We start from the raw sequence: 20636 nt of genomic DNA on the forward strand, positions 1-20636 counted from the left end.
AACTGTCTGGTTCACACCTAAGGCACGTATAACATCCAAGAGAAATACTTTATCATTCGAGATCGAACATAGCACCTTTCCCGCTGGAAATGTGCAATGCGGCGACTTCCGGTGAAGAACGAGGCTCGTACGACTTGATTCGAGATCGTTCGAAACTAATTGTTTAAGTCCCGCAACCGTGAGATCACATGGGAAAGATTTCAATTGAAGTAACTGTAACTTCCGGGTGAATTCTTCGGCTCGTTGTTCTATGAAGAAGGCAAGCAAGTAATGCATATTTACACAACTCTCTTCGGCGTATGGAATTCAGACATGTCTAGTAATAGACAATTAACAAGAACCCTAACCATATGAGTCGCGTTCTGAGAAAAGCGGGCATAAAACATGTGCGTTAAGTGTCGTCCCAGATTAGCCTGTGCAGTCCGCACAGCTAATCAGTGACGACACTTTCCGCTTTTATGTAATATTTCGTTTAAATGAAGTCTTTTATTAGCAAAAATCCAATTTAGGCGGAAAGTGTCGTCCCTTATTAGCCTGTGCGGACTGCACAGGCTAATTTGGAACGACACTTAACGCACATGCATTAAGCCCAGTTTTGTCAGAACGCGGCTCTTATATGCGTCGTGTAGGACATTCGTCACTTGTCTAAAATAAAAGAAAAGCGGATGGTTACAATAATTTCTGTCACGAGTAAGCATCTGCATATAGAGTGATAATTCCTATACTCAGGACTTGTCCATCGTTGCGCGTGTCAATAAAATATCGAAATAATACTAAATAAAATGCATTGAATCAAACATTGTCCATACCCAGTTCAATTCCCGTTCTTGGCAGCATGTGAGTTTGGTTGGTTGTCACCATACCGCACAAGTGGGGTTTCCTACTGCCCCCCCCCCTAAAAAAACAAAGAAACAACAACAAAAAAAAAACACAAAACCACACCAGAAATTAAAAAATAATAATCCTGACTTAGAAATAAAGGTCGAAAATAGACGTTCTATGTTTTTAAAGTTAAAATAAAAGTTTAAGTACTGTTTTATTATTTTACTTCGCGAGGACACATCATGTGTCCTCACATGGTTTATTATGTATTTCTTCGTGATCAAAACATATGGTTTGTTGATTAAAGCCAAACACTTTGCCTCTGACCATAAATGAAATACTTGTAAATCAATACATATAGATGCAATTTGAAAATGTGCAAAATTGTCATTAAATCTAAAGCCTAGTTAGCAAGTTATTACATATGTAATAATTTTTCAAAAAGTAGCGCTTTTAAAACCGAAAGTAGGATTTCTAGACGTATACGTCCATTTCGACAAACGCGATTATTTTTAAGTTTTAAAACGCAAAAAAAAGACGGATTTCTACCTTGTAAACACAAGATGTATTGTAATTGGCATAGATAAAATTAAATATATAGCCTATTTAGCAAGTAATTTATTATTTTTCAAACGGTTCCGCTTTTAAAACAAACCGAAAGTAGGACTTCTAGACGTATACGTCCATTTCGACAAACGTGATTATTTTTAAGTTTTAAAACGCAACAAAATATGGATTTATACCTTGTAATCATCGGATATGTTCTAATTGACATAGATAAAATTAAATATATAGCCTAGTTAGTAAGTTATTTATTACTTTTAAACCCGTAAGTAGGATTTCAAGACGTATACGTCCATTTCGACAAACGCGATTATTTTTAAGTTTCAAAGCGCAAAAAAAGACCGATTTCTACCTTGTAACCACCAGATATATTCTAATTGGCATAGATAAAATATGTTTCTTATTTATACTTACATATAATATGCCAAATAAGTTGTTAGGCTTTGAGACGCAGTTTTTTCCCCATATTCAAATAAAACTATATCATCCGCGTCATGCGAAAATCGGTCTTATGGCATATGCGGCCAGAGTAGCTCAAGCCAAGCCTGCGCACTTTCCCATCTATGGCTACGCTTTCCGCTTTAAAAAAGGCACGCAAGGTTTGGTAATAACGCCAGAGTAGTTTATTCAGTATTCATATTCTTACAATACTGTGCGATTGCGCAGGCCTGGCTGAAGTTACATTGGGATCATATTGCATAAGATCAATTTTTGCATGACCCATGTACAAATCTCATTGCGTCTTATAAATAGAACATCTAAGCACGATACTTTCCGATAGAAAAGTGAATTCACCTTGTGTTGTTTAAAGCAAACTGGCAAATGTCCGTAGACTATTTTGACTTGCATACGTCACACATGTGTGGTTAGATAATTAAACGATTTTCCTTCTACATGTATCATGGGCACTCTACTATTAGGTAGTTCTGTCTAACAATAAAAGACAAATGGCATTTACCAATAGGTTTTCCTAAATGTCTTTCCATAAAATGTGTGTTATTTGATATATTGAAAACAATACTGTGTCATCAACAGAGAGTAGTCTGCATTTGCAAATTTTGCTTTGACCAATAGCATACAGCTATTCTGGCGACATGACTTCGTCAGCATCAAATTGCATCACAGAAGTTATCAAATTTTAGGATTTACCAGCATGATTTAAAAATTATTATGTATGACGACGTCTCAATAACGTCTCTGTCACCATGATGAAAAGTGTGCAAACGTCTTAGTGGTGTCTTTCCTTAAAGCGATTTCCTTAACGTTACGTCAAGTTTATACTGAATGCAAAGACGATGGTGTGCTCAAGTCTTTATCCAGTCATTGTTACCATTTTCACATTAGAGACCCCTGTGACATTGACACTTAACCTGAGAAATCCAAAATCTCCGCGAACGCCAATCACAATGTGAAATTTGAAAGCTCTTAACGGAATAGTTCTTAAGATATTGCCTGTAAACCAATGTCGACCAAAGTATGACGGCGAACTAATGGACGGATAGGCCAAAATCAATATGTGTCCCCTAGTTTCAATAGGGGAGCCAATATAGTACTAATACAACGGTTCATAGTATTTTTTATTTGAACTCGCAACACTTTTCCACAGTACAATACTATTCCCATTTAAATGAGATAACTTGTGGTTATCTACTTTAAATAGTGTGCAAGAACATACTTGGATCAGCGAAAACACATCACTAATATAAACATGTATATCTCTTTAAGTCACATAAACTATATTATTTCCATAACAAATTCAATGTTTAAGCAATAACTTGTACACAAAATAAATGCAACATTTTGCACATAAAGACCCTCATAACCATACCATTTCTAAAAGATAATTCCGATCCAAATTAAAATTAAACAAGGGCTGTTTGTAAAACATGCATGCCCCCCATATGGGCTCTCCGTTGTAGTGACAGCCATTGTTTGAATATGTTTTTTTTTCACTGTGACCTTGACCTTTGACCTAGTGACCTGAAAATCAATAGGGGTCATCTGCCAGTCATGATCAATGTACCTATGAAGTTTCATGATCCTAGCCATGAGCGTTCTTGAGTTATCATCCGGAAACCATTTTACTATTTCGGGTCACCGTGACCTAGACCTTTGACCTAGTGACCTGAAAATACATAGGGGTCATCTACGAGTCATGATCAATCTACCTATCAAGTTTCATGATCCTAGGAAAAAGCGTTCTTCAGTTATCATCCGGAAACCATTTTACTATTCCGGGTCACTGTGAACTTGACCTAGTGACCTCAAAATCAATAGGGGTCATCTGCGAGTCATGATCAATGTACCTATGAAGTTTCATGATCCTAGGCAAAAGTGATCTTGAGTTATCATCCCGAAACCATTTTACTATTTCGGGTCACCATGACCTTGACCTTTGACCTAGTGACCTGAAACAAAATAGGGGTCATCTGCGAGTCATGATCAATCTACCTATCAAGTTTCATGATCCTAGGCATAAGCGTTCTTGAGTTATCATCCAGAAACCATTTTACTATTTCGGGTCACCGTAACCTTGACCTTTGACCTGAAAATCAATAGGGGTCATCTGCGAGTCATGATCAATGTACCTATGAAGTTTCATGATCCTAGGCATAAGCGTTCTTGAGTTATCATCCGGAAACCATTTTACTATTTCAGGTCACCGTGACCTTGACCTTTGACCTAGTGACCTGAAAATCAATAGGGGTCATCTGCCAGCCATTATCAATCTACCTACGAAGTTTCATGATCCTAGGCATACGCGTTCTTGAGTTATCATCCGGAATCCATTATACTATTTCGGGTCACTGTGACCTTTACCTTTGACCTAGTGACCTGTAAATCAAAAGGGGTCATCTGCGAGTCATGATCAATCTACCTATCAAGTGTCATGATCCTAGGCATAAGAGTTCTTGAGTTATCATCCGGAAACCATTTTACTATTTCGGGTCACTGTGACCTTGACCTTTGACCTACATGTAGTGACCTGAAAATCAATAGAGGTCAACTGCAAGTCATGATCAATCTACCTATCAAGTTTCATGATCGTAGGCCAAAGCGTTCTTGAGTTATCATCCGGAAACCATTTTACTATTTCGGGTCACCGTGACCTTGATCTTTGACCTAGTGACTTCAAAATCAATAGGGGTCATCTGTGAGTCATGATCAATGTACCTATGAAGTTTCATGATCCTAGCCCCAAGCGTTCTTGAGTTATCATCCGGAAACCATCTGGTGGACAGACCAACCGACAGACTGACCGACCGACATGTGCAAAGCAATATACCCCCTCTTCTTCGAAGGGGGTCATAAAAAGATAGTTCATGCATATCGAATGCATGACATATCTTGCGTGGAGTTCTGTCTTACATTGTTTAACATACATCTTTTCACAGCTACTCTGCAGTTAAATGTTTTCTGCCATCTTTCAAGATGTCAACATTAAGTTTCTAAACCTTCAAGCAAACAATGTTTTTCCTACCGCACATTCAAAGAAATATTCACAAATAAAGTCATGGGAATTTAAGTGCCCACATAGAAAATCAATAAATGGTGTTGATTTATTTAGAGAGCATAGCATTGCACAACCGAAATATTTAGTATACTTTAACCTCTACGGACTAAACACTGGTTAGTAATGATAGATATAACAACTTGAGTTGTGTATTGTGCTTTGTCTAAACCATACACTGCATGTAGGCGAGAATATAAACTCTTCAATTTAATTAGCTAGACAATGCAAATGTATGAAACTTAATTTAACAGATAACCTGGTCATAGTTTAGATAAACATTTTTACATTATTAAAATACTATTTACAGTAATTTAACTCTAAGGACTATGAAGACATAAGTCAGACATATGCACACACAACAATGCAATAAATAAGAGAGTCTTTAATCAATATGAGGTACACAATCAATTAATATAAAGCATTTAATAAGTTTCTTTAAAGTATATATAAACCGTATATTTACGAATGCAAAATGTTCATTTGGAATTGATGAAAATATTTACACATTATTGATAAATTGCATCTCAAAGTATCAATTAAGTTCAATACAAATATGCTTGTATGGAAACAATTGTTTGATATGCATTCAAATTAACGCAAAATGTAATTTTATGTTCTATGTATCAATATGATTTATTTGAAACATTTCACACAATAAACAAACATCAAGCTATTTTCAGCTGTTAAGCAACAGAACAACAATGTTTCATGCATTCAATTACAGTTCATTATAAACAATCACATGCTTAAGGAAATATGGTCTGATGATCGAGTGAAACAAACTGTTACACAACTAGTAAACTGCCGCTATCATCAGCCATAAGTCACTTATTATCATGTATAATATAAATACAAGTACAATATGATTGCTACAATATACACATGTCTTTAACAGACATTTTGAGCAGAACATTTCCTTTATCGTCGCAATTGCAAAACTGTAAGCATTGTATGGAAAACTAAATTTTATGATTTCAAATAAATGCCATTATATTTTTATTGCACATGTTTTTTAACAATGAGTATCATATTGTACCATAACTATTAATTCATTGCACAGACGTATATTAGTTTAGTAAGTATTCCACAAAACCCCAATACAAACTGATGGCTGAGTATTAAGTGTGTCATATTTTTAATAGCTGTATGAATGCACTTGTTATGTTGAGAGATGAACAAAATCATTATCTAACAAGGGATAAAACTTTTTTCAAGCAAAAACATCCCTCTATCTTGCGTACAAATATTCATCACTCTTGCTTGATTTGCAATTGACTGATTTCCAAGTTGAATATATTAATTTTTCTTAAGATAATGCAAAATAAAGTTAAACCAATCTTTCTATAGTTGCTTGACTTTATTTAGTGAAAGGCATTACATATACTAGTAACAAGATGTTCCTATTGTATAAAGCATATTTGCCTCTTCAGAATGTGTTGTTCTGTATCATTAAGAAAGTTTTAAATGAGCATCTCCACAAGCAATGTTTTTTTTATTATCTGGCACCTAAAAGATGTACGTGATGAAAATTGTTAGAACAAATAAATGTTAACAGCGAAAATCAAAATGGCAACAATAAACGCATGATTAACATTGCAAATACAATCATTTCGCAATCGCTCTATATACAAGTGACAAATGTACTGACCGATATATACAGTGATCACGAATTATTGGTAAAGTTAATCTGGTCGTCTAAATGCCTATACACAAACATATAAAGCATAATAAACTTTACAAAAACAAAAAAATAATTATCATAACTTTGGCCATTATTTCTACACCTCATATTTTCGTTTTTAAATACTAAGTTTCAAAACAAATAAAGCATTTTAAGCAACACAAAAGTCATTCTTAAATCATATTCATGCAAATTAATAAATAACTGGTCGTAAATACAGAATAGACAATTTAAGGAAGATTAATTGATTTTGTCTAAAATTAATCAATATTTTTAAGAAATAGTAAGACAATAAAAAATATTCTTGATAAAAACCTGACACCAATGGGCACACTTAAGAGTATCAAAGCCATAGCATGAAAATTCTCCATCTGGCTAAACAATTCTTGTAACTACCACCTCTATATTACAGGTTAAGCCACACAACAAGAGTTCCGCGGTCGGAGATGACCGCATTGAAGCCGGATTTTTTATTTAAATGACAGGAAAGTACCTTTCGTGTTTTTGTCAATGCAATACTTAAATTACTGAAATATTGTTCAAAGGTCAAAATGAAATGTAAGTACTTTTCAAGGCATGAGCAAACCTTGTGTTATGTTTTGAATGCATGCATATACATGAACAACAATAACATTTCATGTCAAGTTTGAAGACTCTATGTCCAAGCATACCAAAGTTATAACAATTTTAACATTTTAACATTTAAGGTCACAGTGACCTTGACCTTCAAATGAATGACATTGAAATGACCAGTGGTCATCTTCTAGTACTGGCCAATCTTTATTTCAAGTTTGAAGACTCTAGGTACAAGCATACCAAAGTTATAACATGAAATAAGAACTTTAACATTTTTACATTCAAGGTCACAGTGACCTTGACCTTCAAATGAATGACCTTGAAATGTCCAGTGGTTACTTACTAGTTCTGGCCAACCTTCATGTCAAGTTTCAAGACTCTAGGTCCAAGCATACCAAAGTTATAACAACTTTAACATTTTTACATTCAAGGTCACAGTGACCTTGACCTTCAAATGAATGACCTTGAAATGTCCAGTGGTTACTTACTAGTTCTGGCCAACCTTCATGTCAAGTTTCAAGACTCTAGGTCCAAGCATACCAAAGTTATAACAACTTTAACATTTTTATATTGAAGGTAACAGTGACCTTCACCTTCAAATGAATGACCTTGAAATGACCAGTGGTCATCTGTTAATCCTGGCCAACCTTCATGTCAAGTTTGAAGACTCTAGGTCCAAGCATACCAAAGTTATACCATGAAATAAGAACTTTAACATTTTTACATTCAAGGTCACAGTGACCTTGACCTTCAAATGAATGACCTTGAAATGATTAGTGGTTACTAACTAGTTATGGCCAACCTTCATGTCAAGTTTCAAGACTCTAGGTCCAAGCATACCAAAGTTATAACAACTTTAACATTTTTTATATTGAAGGTCACAGTGACCTTGACCTTCAAATGAATGACCTTGAAATGACCAATGATTCTGTTAATCCTGGCCAACCTTCATGTCAAGTTTGAAGACTCTAGGTCCAAGCATACCAAAGTTATACCATGAAATAAGAACTTTAACATTTTCGAGCACGCCGCCACCCCGCCCGCCCGCCCGCCCCCCCGCCCGCCCGACAACATCAATCTATAAGCCGAGATTTTTTCGAAAAAAATCCGGCTAAAAACTGAAGCATGTCTCATTACATGAAAATAATACATTTCATTAAATTTTGTCAAAGTTACCAGCATCATTTAAACAGTTTTGACAAATGTTAAAATCAACATTCATAGACATATATTTACTAACATTATATTTTCCTTAACATTTCCAAAATAAAATGTCATAATACAGACACAGTAATTGGAAAGACTTGTTAATTTTGCCCTTAAAATACTATTTTACATTATTGCTTTTATCAAGTAATCTTAATCTTATTATATTCAAATATAGTTATTTAAAGCCTTCAACATAAAATGACTGACAGCATCATAGTTCCAATAAAACATGAACTATTGTTTTTCTTTGAACACAACTTGGATGGTCACATAAAAACATTGCTGGCCACAAGACTTTCTGGCTTTCCATTTTTTGTTGTGATTTGTCATTATGCGATTTCTGTCTGAATCAAGTCACTAATTTTCCACGTGTCCCAATTTCAAAGATGAGACATTCAATTGTACATGTTCACACCAGACATGGGGTATGTAGAGACCTTCAATTGTACATGTTCACACCAGACATGGGGTATGCAGAGACCTTCAATTGTACATGTTCACACCAGACATGAGGTAAGTAGAGACCTTCAATTGTGCATGTTTTCACCAGACATGGGGTATGTAGAGACCTTCAATTGTACATGTTCACACCAGACATGGGGTATGTAGAGACCTTCAATTGTACATGTTCCCACCAGACATGAGGTAAGTAGACACCTTCAATTGTACATGTTCACACAAGACATGGGGGATGTAGAGACCTTCAACATGTTCACACCAGACATGGGGGATGTAGAGACCTTCAACATGTTCACACCTGACATGGGGTATGAAGAGACCTTCAATTATACATGTTCACATCAGACATGGGGTATGTAGAGACCTTCAATTGTACATGTTCACACCAGACATGGGGTATGTAGAGACCTCCAATTGTACATGTTCACACCAGACATGGGGTATGAAGAGACCTTCAATTGTCCATGTTCACACCAGACACGGGGTATGTAAAGACTAGCACATCTTAAACAGCATTTATATCTCTGAGCTTCTTCTGTATGGGGTTAATATGATAACAACGGTAGCAACAGGCTGTCCTTCTGATTTTCTGGTTTGATTTCGTCAAGGGACGTCTGAAAAAAGAAAGATTCATAACAGTTAATGTCAGTTGTTCATTGTATGTGTGTTACGGATGATAAACAAGAACAAGAATAGCACTTATATACATTGAGTTAAAAGTTAATCATAACCACTTTATTACCAACTAACTATAAATCTCATCATCAATCAGGAAATATGGGTTGATATTCGAGAAACATACATTTCTTCCATTGGAAAAATATTACCTTATCATTTATAACAATAAGAAAGGGCCAACTAGCCAATAGCAAATAAAACGTGCTGGAGAAAAGTTTTACTGAGATGTATGTGTGAGGTAGGCAAAAGGCAACCGATGCAACCACATTTTACTTTTGACTGAAAATTTCACTACTATAAAATAAATGAACCAATACTTGAGCTTTGTCACGGACGTGACAAATACCCCCACATGCCGCATTGACATATGTTATTTTGCATGTTGTCTTCACCAAAAAAGCGCACACCATGCTCAATATTTAAAACGCACTAAGTGACCCCTTGACCTAGTTTTTGACCCGGCAAGGCCCATGTTAGAACTTGAACTAAACATCATATAGCTACAACTTTTGACAAAGTTTGGTGAAGCTCTGATGAAAACTACTTGAACAACTAAAAACTAATAATAATGCCGTAATACAAGATCAAAACGAAATATTAAAACACTGCCAAATTTTATGAAAATCTTTATAAAAAAGACAACAATATAGATATAATCATCATGAACGTTTCTATACTAATATCTGCCATAAAATTAACCCAGAACAAACGCAAAATGAACAAAGATACCTATCAGAGTATGAATGCGCTAAAGCACTGCTAGACATGAAAAACAATAAAAGTCCAGGATCAGATGGCATATCTGCAGAATTTTACAAAATATTTTGGAATTATATTAAGCAATATGTCGTTAATTCTCTAAACTATTTTTTAGACACCAATAATCTAACAAATTTGCAAAAACAAAGCATAATTAATTTACTACCTAAGATCAGAAAGGACACCCTTTTGATCGATAACTGGAGGCCCATCTCGCTTCTTAACGTTGATTACAAAATAGCTACAAAATCCATTGCCAATCGTATAAAACCTCATTTAAATAATATAACCAGTGTTAATCAAACAGGAAGATATAATTGCGAAAACGTAAGACTTCTGCATAAAATTATTGAACTAATGGATGAAAGTAACGAAAACGGTCTCCTATTTTTTTCCGATATAATAAAGCCTTCGACAGTATGGATCATGCCTCGCCATTTCAGATTTAGTGAGCACACCTTACAGTGGGTAATGCTATTTATAAAGATGCAACATCACGCGTTACAAATAATGGTCATTTTTCAGATTTTTACGAAATACAAAAATTTACGAAATAACAGAAAATACAAAAGCTTGCAAAATGGTATATAAAGCACTTATACTAAAACAAAAACCAGAAGTATTCAAACAATTTGATAAATGGAAAGAAACTCTGAATAATCATAACATTTACCAAAGAACCATCTTCAACCAACAAATCAAATTAACTATTGACACCAAACTTAGAAACTTCCAATATAAATACCTCATGCACATTTTACCAAACAATTCTTTCCTCCATAAATGCAATCTCGTTCCATCAACATTATGTGATTTTTACAATATGCACACAGAAACGAATTTTCACTTATTCTGGGATTGTCATCCTATTCAAAAGTTTTGGATGGATATAAAAAACTGTATTTACGACAAGTTAGAAAGGTTAGAAAACCTGGAGCTAAATTATGCAACTTTATCATTTTGTAATTTGACCCTAGCTCAGATGCAAACAATTCACATGTCATTAACTTCATAATATTGTTGGCTAAATATTTTATCTTTAAATGCAAACAGGAGAAAACAACACCACTAGTAGAAACTTTTATACTATTTTTTTATACTAGAATTTAACTCCAGGAATGAATCCCAACAACACAAAACAAACTACATATATTTAATACTTGCTGGGCTCTTGTTTTGCCCAATTTATACACCGACCCTAAAAACATCTTTACACATACCCACTTACATAAGAACACCTACCTTAAAACTACAAACACCCCTTTTTTTCTTTCTTTTTTGTATATTTGTATTATTACCTTTATTGACCTGTGTACACCATTTTTGCAAACTTTTAAATATTGTTTGAAACTTTTTCAAACATATTCATTTCACACCAACTATTGTCTTCATAGATGCTATGTATCACAAGTAATATAAAAAACTTAGTGAAACATTTTGCTCAATGTATGTATTTTCTAGTAATATATAATAGGCAAAATACACATGCTTTATCTACAACAACCATAGTCTTCAAAAATGCTATGTACCATTATATAGTAATACATTATGAAACAAACATACTTATTGTGTGTATATATGAAACATTATGTATTATGTTATATGCTAGGTGTATTATGTTTACGAAGGAAATATACAAGAGCTGTCAGAGAACAGCGCGCTCAACTATTCAAGTGCTTGACAGTATAACGTAAGCCATCATGGGGAAATTGTTCATATTCAATAATTTATTAGACGATCTTTCAAAAGTAAAAAAAGGAAAAAAACATTGGGGGGGGGGGGGGAGGTGGGGGTCAGGGATTCTGGGTTAGGGCGTGGAGTTTCGTTTGGGTGGAATCAATTGTGGTATTCAGGTAAGTGTTGTTTTGTCAAAGTATTAACAAAATCTGATCATAAATAAAGAAGTTATGGCAATTTAAGCAAAATGTTGAATTATCTAAGTATAAAAGGGGCCATAATTCTGTCAAAATGCTTGATACAGTTGTCTGCTTTTGTTAATAGGTTGGGGTCATGTTGGTAAACAAGTATGCAAAATATTAAAGCGATATGTCAAGGAACAAAGGAAATATTTGGGGTAGTACGCAAACTTTAACATAGATTTATCAATAATGCATTCCAAGTATATAAGGGGATATAATTCTGTCGAAATGCTTGATACAGTTGTCTGCTCTTGTTCATAGGTTGGGGTCATGTTGGTAAACAAGTATGCAAAATATGAAAGCAATATGTCAAGGGACAATGGAAATAATTGGGGTAGTACAAAAACGTTAACATTTGCACGCTAACGGAAACGCCGACACCCGGGTGAGTAGGATAGCTCCACTATATATATTTCATATATAATAGTCGAGCTAAAAATGGATTAAAAAAAAGAAAACTACTTGAATAAGAGAGTGGACACCATGCTCAATTTTTAAAACGTTTGGACACCTTGCTAAATTTTCAAAACGCACTGAGTGACCCCGTGACCTAGTTTTGACCCGGCATGACCCATATTCGAACTTGACCTAGACATCATCTGACCAAGTTTGGTGAAGATCGGATAAAAACAACTTGAATTAGAAAGCGGACACTTAATAGGGACCAACAGACAGACCGACCGACCGACCGACAGACAGACTAGCTCATCCTATATACCCCCTAAACTTCGTTTGTGGGGGTATAATAAACAAGAAGGCAAGTTCACATGATTGTTAATATGTCTGGTTTTATCACATAAGGAGCAATACTTTTTTAGATCACACACGACCAAAAAAAAACACAGCTGGATTGAAAGATGTATTGACACACAAGGGTAAATCTACATGCACCCACCAATCTCTAAAAGTGAGGCCATGAAAAAGGAAAACTAACCCAAGGTTCGCACTGCATGTCTATGAACTGAGGATTGTGGAGCATGGGGATCTCATAATCTGGAGAAGATGACTGCAAATGCTCCTGGGACATACTCATTGCTCTGCTACCCAGGTTTTCTGGAATAAAAGTAAATCATGTATCAGAACAAGACAAATTCAAGGCAATACTAGCGTTTTCAAGGACAAACCCAACTAATTTCAACCCGACAAAACACTTGTCAGTGCCTCGACCTATCATTTCAACAAGGTAATGTCAAAAGATTTAACTAAAGCCCACCTTGTGCCCATGATGTTCTTGAGTTGTAAAGCGTGTTGAAACTGTGAATGCATTCAATGCATTGAAGCTAAAATCAATAGAGAGAGAGAACATAAGTTCATTTTGGTTTATCCCCAAACTTTATTTAAAGAATGTTTAAATAAAAACAAGAGCTCCGCGGTCTGAGACAGATGCCTCCCAAAACAGAGCCTTGACACCCATCACTCAATCCTTTGATGACATATCGAATTGATACCAATTTATTTAACACTTAATGTCACAGTGACCTTGACCTTTAAACTAGTGACCCAAATTTCAAAAGACATCATCTACTGTCTAAGACCGATGTACATGTGAGGTCTCAAGTCAATTGGTAAATTTGTTATTAATTGGAAACGATTCTCACACTTATTTTGACAGTGACTTTGACCTTTAACCTAGTGACCCCAATTTCAATAGGCCACATCTACCGTCCATGTACATGTGAAGTATCGAGCCAATGAGTCAATTGGCTGACGATTTATAGATCGGAAAGGATTTTCACACGTATTGTGACATTGATCTTTGACCTAGCGACCCCATTTTCAATAGGGGTCATCTCCTGTCCTAGGCAAATGCATATGTGAAGTATCAAGCCTATTGGTCAATTTGCTGACGAGTTATTGATCAGATGATTTTCACAATTATTGTGGCAGTGACCATGACCTTTGAACAAGTGACCCCAATTTCAATAGAGGTCATCTACTGTCCAAGACCAATGCACATGTGAAGTATGAAGCCAATATATCAATTCGTTGACGAGTTAGTTATAGGAAATCAACTGGTCTACCAACACACGAACGACAGACCGGCAAACATCCCGCAAAACAATATACCCCCTCTTCTTTGAAGTGGGGCATAAAATACATGTGGTGGATTAACAAGAAAGGGTTTAAATATAATTGCTATAGAAAAAGTGTTATACATATATGAAGATTTACCAAATGCAACACTTTTATATTTCAGCACAATAACAAAAACTAACGTGAGAACAGTTTAAAAGTAATTTTCTTGTGTTTTATTTTGAAATAACTTGAATTTAAAGGGTTTACATTTACGCACTGTTATTTTTTTAAGTAAAAATTAACCTTGAATACATTGATATAGTGACTCATCTGAGAATATGCCAAAGACAAGTGCAAGTATGACAGCTTGTTTATTGCAATAGACATGTGCACAGGTCGGTACTGGATTAGTCTCTTTATAGGCAGGGCTCTACTTCTAATAGGGGTCTGATGCAAAGTCAAATACACACTCTTTTTAATTGCATCCTTACAAACCGACAAAAAGTATGGTGGAAAAAACGTGTCAGAATGAGTGCACTGTTGTAGATTAATTTAATATTTTAAATTGATTTATGACAAATACAATGTCCTATTGATATTCGACACACATTTGCATTTTTTAGAAAAACAAGAGCTTGTCACAATAGTGCTGAATCCCTTCCGACATGTCATACATGCCATACGTCCCGGATTGTCCGGGACAGTCCTGGAAAGAACTTGTCCCGCTGTCCCGGAAATCTGTCAAATGTCCCGGAATTTACAAAATCCATATATACATGTACCTTATCTTAGGCTTAACTGCACCTCGAATCTGTGTATATCTGCAGCGTCTCCATGACAATGCCTACCCGAATAGGCAGACTACGCTACATGTCAAAATCGATCAATTAACAGGGGTCCTGTTATCATATCGATTGTCTCACGTTCGCGGTCAAACCGAAAAGGCGGCATTGTTTAATGTGGTTGTTAATTCGACTTTAATCTACTACGTCATTATTTCCCGCTGCGTAAGGGCAAAGGATAGTTGTTCACACATCTGAAGTCCAACATCGCTGAGTAAAAAATAAAAAGCAGTTTATGTTCTACCGGTACTGTTTTGTTGTATTTGTTTTATTGTGATTGGTTGTATGTATTGTGAATTGATTTGAGTTGACGATCTAACGGTACTGTATTGTTGTATTTTTTATTATATAAATGTTATAAATGAATAAAGGCGTATCAACAACTACGCGTTACACACCGGTCTTAAGAACAATAACGCAGTGACGTCACCATCTATGTTTAGAACACTAACACTGAAAACACGTGGCTTGTATCTAGTAACGGAAGTAGTAATGTTTAATTTGACGTTAATAGATCAAGTGTATTTCGGATAGGCTTTCGAACTTTTGCAATTAACGATGCGAAACAAAAAAAAAACGTACCAAAAATGCATATGTCTATAAATATCGCTACATTTTAAACATGTCCCGGAAAATCGGCACAAGTCCCGGACAATTTAACTCAATGTCCCGGAATTGGTCTGAAAAATTATGGCATGTATGCGACATGTGTTTGCGTGTATGACAACATTTGTTTTAAAGAGTAGAATAATATTTGAAAAACATGGCACCTGTGCCATCCTTTTATATTTCAAGGATCCATTAGTTATATAGTGTTTGAGATATGCTGTAGAGAATAAAATATAAGGAAATGAAAGAAAGTGAGGTAATTAAAGAAGAAGACTATAAACAGTACTGTTCTTGATCACTGTATTTTTCCTTAAACTCATCTATTTATTTTACAGTGAATTCTTCGTTGTTCAAATTAAAATATTATTGCAAAATAAGATAAAGGGAGATATTAAAAATTGAAAAGCTAAAATATGTACTATAAAATTATTTTAAATATAATTAAAAAATATAAATTTAAAAAATAAAATATAAAAAAATAATATAACAAAATAAATTTAAAAAATAAAGGGAGATAATTCAAAAACTACGGCCGAAAGAGTTATGGTTCATATTCACTGCACTCCTCCTACTTGCCATCTGTTTATATTTCTAGTTTCAAGTAAATCCCTTCAGTAGATTTAGAGTTGTGCTCTGGACAAACATTTACTTTGAAATAAAATAAAGAGAGGTAATTAAAAAATTAAGGTAGATAGAGTTATGGTTCTTAGTAAGTGCACTTCTCCTACTTGTCATCTGTTTATTTTTTAAGTTTCAAGTTAATCCCTTCAGTAGATTCAGAGTTATGCTCCGGACAAAAATTTACTTTGAAATTAAATAAAGGGGGATAATTCCAAAACTAAGGTAGATAGAGTTATGGTTCTTAGTCACTGCACTTATCCTACTTGCCATCTGTTTATATTTCAAGTTTAACGTTAATCCCTTCAGTAAACTAAGAGTTATGCTCCGGACAAAAATTTACTTTGAAATTAAATAAAGGGAGATAATTCAAAATCTAAGGTAGATATAGTTCTGGTTCTTAGTCACTGCACTTTCCCTACATGCCATCTGTTTATATTTCAAGTTTCAAGTAAATCCCTTCAGTAGATTTAGAGTTATGCTCCGGACAAAAATTTACTTTGAAATTATATAAAAGGGGAGATATTTCAAAAACTTAGGTAGACAGAGTTATGGTTTTTGGTCACTGCAATTCTCCTAGTTGCCATCGGTTTATATTCTAAGTTTAAAGTAAATCCATAGAATAGGTTTGGAGTTATGCTCTGGACAAAGTTTTGAACGGAAGGACAGACGCACAGACAGACGGACGGACGGACAGACGGACGGAGACTAATACTATATCCCCTCCGAATTTTTTTTTGGCGGGGATAAAAAATAATTTACTGGCTGACTGATGTTGAACACAAATATTTATAATTGTTCTCATATTTTTACGTCAGTTAATAATATTAAATCTATATTTAAACTACATACATTTATATTCTTACCTAACTAAATCATATAATAATTAGGTTTAAAATAAACCCATACATACCAGATAAGGTAAGCTGCTGGAAACTATTATTGTGTATTGGCTTCTACTGCTGAAGTGAGGACACTCATTTCGTCATTGCAGTCTCAGATGTCATGTTGTGAAGTCATCTTCTTTTCTTCGTCCCTGCAGTCTCGGAGGTCATGTTGTGAAGTCATCTTCTTTATTAAAAATGATATACACTATTTTGAGGGAAACGTTTAAAGATATAGTCCTGTTCTGTAGTAAATTCGTTTACAGTAAAACAATGGAGCAATAGTTTAAAGTATTTTTCTTTCTGTAGAAATTCCGTTTACTGTGAGTGATTGAGCAATATAATAAAATGAAAATGTTAATACAGATAGATGGTTCTGTTGATGCCCTGTTTTATAGTAATTTCGACAAATACAAACATGTAAAAAATACAAATTTAAAGGTAAATGTTAATAGATTTACTTAGTGATGCCCTGTTCTGCAGTCATTTTGTTTACAAATACAGATGGAACAATATAAAATAGCTTGATCATCGAGTTTTCAATATTATTTTTCAAACATTATTAAAACCACATCAACACAGTTTATGGAATAACCTAAAGTACAGTCAATCTTGTATTAAGAGACCACTCAAGGGAGTAATCAAAAGTGGTCTCTTAATAAAACGGTCTTTGAATACAAAAGGCCATTCTGGAAGAATGCTTACCCTCAATTTTAATCTATATGAAGGATTATCTCTTTTATCCACAATGATTTTAACTTTTATAATAAAATGAATATAAACACAATACATAAACAATATTTTACTTATAATGTGTTTTATTTTTCACTTATTATAAATTATCATTTATTATAAATCCATTGTGTGTACATATTTATTTGCAAAAACAACATAGACAAGGAAATATTTTTCCTAAGAACAAAGAATTTTGCTAAAAATGTGTAACAGTCTACATATACATGTGTACAGCTAAAACTAGAAATAAATGTCAGAAGCCAAAAGCTATGATATATTATCACATGTATTTCTCTTTCCGTTTCTATATTGCGCGTTTTTTTTCCACCTGACACATTATTTTTCACGTCTTCAAGCACCTCGGCTTTACGCTTAAGAATGTTCTGAATTTGGGTATTTCCGACTCCAATCTCGTCTGCGATTTTACGTGTACTTATACTCTTTGACAATTCCAAAACCCGAATTTTCTCGTTCAACGTTAACACTTTTTGTTTTGACATTTTAATTTCTGCATGTACGCTTAAGGAAATTTAACTCGATTATGATACATAATGAGCTGAAAAAATTAAAACACGTCAATTGAAAACAAACAATCAGACCTGGTTGGAAAATTTATTAAGTAAATAACAATGCGATTGGCTTACAAATATCTACTAATTAGCATTATTACAAATTGGTAAAGTACGGATTTCGACAGATGTTGCCGATTAATAGTTTATTTTCCGCACTTCTCAGGAAATGTTTGTCGCGTACAGTGCATTGTTTCTGCACCTGTTATCTATACTCAAGAAAAATCGGCATTGTCTCTTAACGATCCACATAGTAAACTATTTAAGCTGTAGACTGTGTGCAATACGTTCCCCTATTATTCAACTCAATAAATTAATACGCAGTCTACAACAATACCGGTCAGAACCGGTCAACGAGACAAAGCATAATCATAATGGTTGTGAAAACAAAGCAGAGGTGTAACAGTACATCTTATCGGCTTAGATAAACAATTAACACGGATTTGTCCCTGAAAGATCGATAGATTAACCACTTTTACCTCCTAGTGGTCGCTTAATACAAGATTCGGACATCAAAATACACACAAATCAGCGGTCGCTGGTCGCGTAAGACAAAAAACGCTTAATACAATATCATTATATAGCGAAAAAGCTCCGTGGGATTTCAAAATGGTCGCATAAGACAAAGGTCGCTTAATACAAGTGGTCGCATCCACAAGATTGACTGTAATTAATATACAAAATAAAAAATAAAAAATCATAAAAGCTGCATTCTTTTGGGTTCTTAACTGAGATTATTAATATTATTATGCCTTAAAAGCAGTAAAAGCAATTTACAATAACATACTGCAAAATATTGGTATACACTGTGTAGTTATATGTTTGTTTGTTTATAATGTAGCCACTTTTAAATGTGCTTTAGTTATGTCATTCGGGTCAGTCAAAGTACTCATAAAATCTGTGAACAAGTACCTTTAAAATCTTACATTTTCTTACTGCAGTGACTATCTAAGCCCAAGTGACCGTCAACCTCACCATAAGGTGTGTACAAGGGCAAGGTCACAGTCTCGTTGGAGGTTTTCATCGCAAGGCACTGGGTGGTTTTGGGCGACCCTAAACCTGGTAAGTAAAAGAATGGCAGAGTGATTAAATCAAACAATAAATCAGAGCATAGTCAATATATTGCTAGGCCGTTACTCCTCCCATTAACCATTCCGTAATACATGGTGTAATGTAAACAAACACTCCTTATTAAATTAAAATGCTTATTATCTAAATAAATTGATATTCATAAACATCATATTTATTGATTTCAATTGATGTATATTGCTTAACGTACGTTTTTGTCATTGTATTTGTATAATATTATTGTTCAAACTTGATTCTCATTCATTCAATAAATCCACCATTTCACATTACGTTCATTGGTATATATTTTACTTTAACGGTCGTCACGTGTCATTGACGTCATGCCCAAAAAAGTATAAATAGCGGATTCAAAAGTAAACAAGTTTCAGTTTGGAATACATGCAGATTTAAACGTAAAAAACATCCGGTTAAGATAGATTATTTAAACAAGAAAAAGATTATGATACAGAATAAGATGCAGGTACGAATATTTTATTATTGATTGTATATGATATTTTTTGGATATATGCTTTTATTGTAATGAAAATAATAATGAAACTGAAATTGAAAATAAAATTAGAACTTTTGAATAAACCCTTTGTTTTATTTTGTTATACGACATAACAATAGCAATATGCTTAAATATGTTTGGAAACGAATTTTTGATTATGACTAAAAATTATAAAGAAATTCATTCTTTAACTTGTGCATGAATACTTGTATTAGCTACCTTTCATATGTGTCAGTGTTGTTCATGTATTGTTTCATATACAATTAAGATCATACACAGGAATCAGAAAATATCTTCTTTAACTCCATTTGTTTTATTAAAACAATCCATGTTTAGTGGACTTTGCAACAGACCGTGGCAAATAGGTAGCTCAAACGTGGAAGACAAATTACTTGACTGCTGCTGTTATTGCTGCTTTGCCGACGTGGCTTGGTCGAAAGGATACTGCTAGACACTGACCAAGATCACTCAAAAGACAAATATATTCTGGAGTATTGGTCATTTTCAAAATGATTGTTCCTTCATCGAACACTATTGATAACAAGTTATGCAAATGCTTTATTCTTTTTTTTAAACAAAAATCTTCACACAACTTTACACAAC

The 20636-nt window shown here is 34.3% G+C and overlaps 2 long non-coding RNA genes across 4 annotated transcripts; both read right to left on the minus strand.

Annotated features, from left to right (window-relative positions):
• Positions 1-2949: 2949 nt before the first annotated feature.
• LOC127864747 (uncharacterized) lies at positions 2950-7010 on the minus strand. The gene is made up of 2 exons (XR_008042267.1): positions 4497-7010; positions 2950-4055 (listed from the first exon to the last, which is right to left on the minus strand). It is a non-coding gene; the product is annotated as an uncharacterized LOC127864747 (long non-coding RNA).
• A 1266-nt stretch (positions 7011-8276) lies between these two features.
• LOC127864740 (uncharacterized) lies at positions 8277-17486 on the minus strand. 3 transcript variants are annotated; one of them, XR_008042260.1, is made up of 5 exons: positions 17180-17486; positions 13395-13461; positions 13116-13234; positions 9322-9439; positions 8277-9233 (listed from the first exon to the last, which is right to left on the minus strand). It is a non-coding gene; the product is annotated as an uncharacterized LOC127864740 (long non-coding RNA). The 3 variants fall into 3 exon arrangements; XR_008042258.1 differs by having other exon boundaries at positions 8277-9439; XR_008042259.1 differs by lacking the exon at positions 13395-13461 and having other exon boundaries at positions 8277-9439.
• Between the last annotated feature and the right edge of the window lie 3150 nt (positions 17487-20636).

Source organism: Dreissena polymorpha, chromosome 1 (genome assembly GCF_020536995.1).
Source record: "Dreissena polymorpha isolate Duluth1 chromosome 1, UMN_Dpol_1.0, whole genome shotgun sequence".
Classification (NCBI taxonomy): domain Eukaryota; kingdom Metazoa; phylum Mollusca; class Bivalvia; order Myida; family Dreissenidae; genus Dreissena; species Dreissena polymorpha.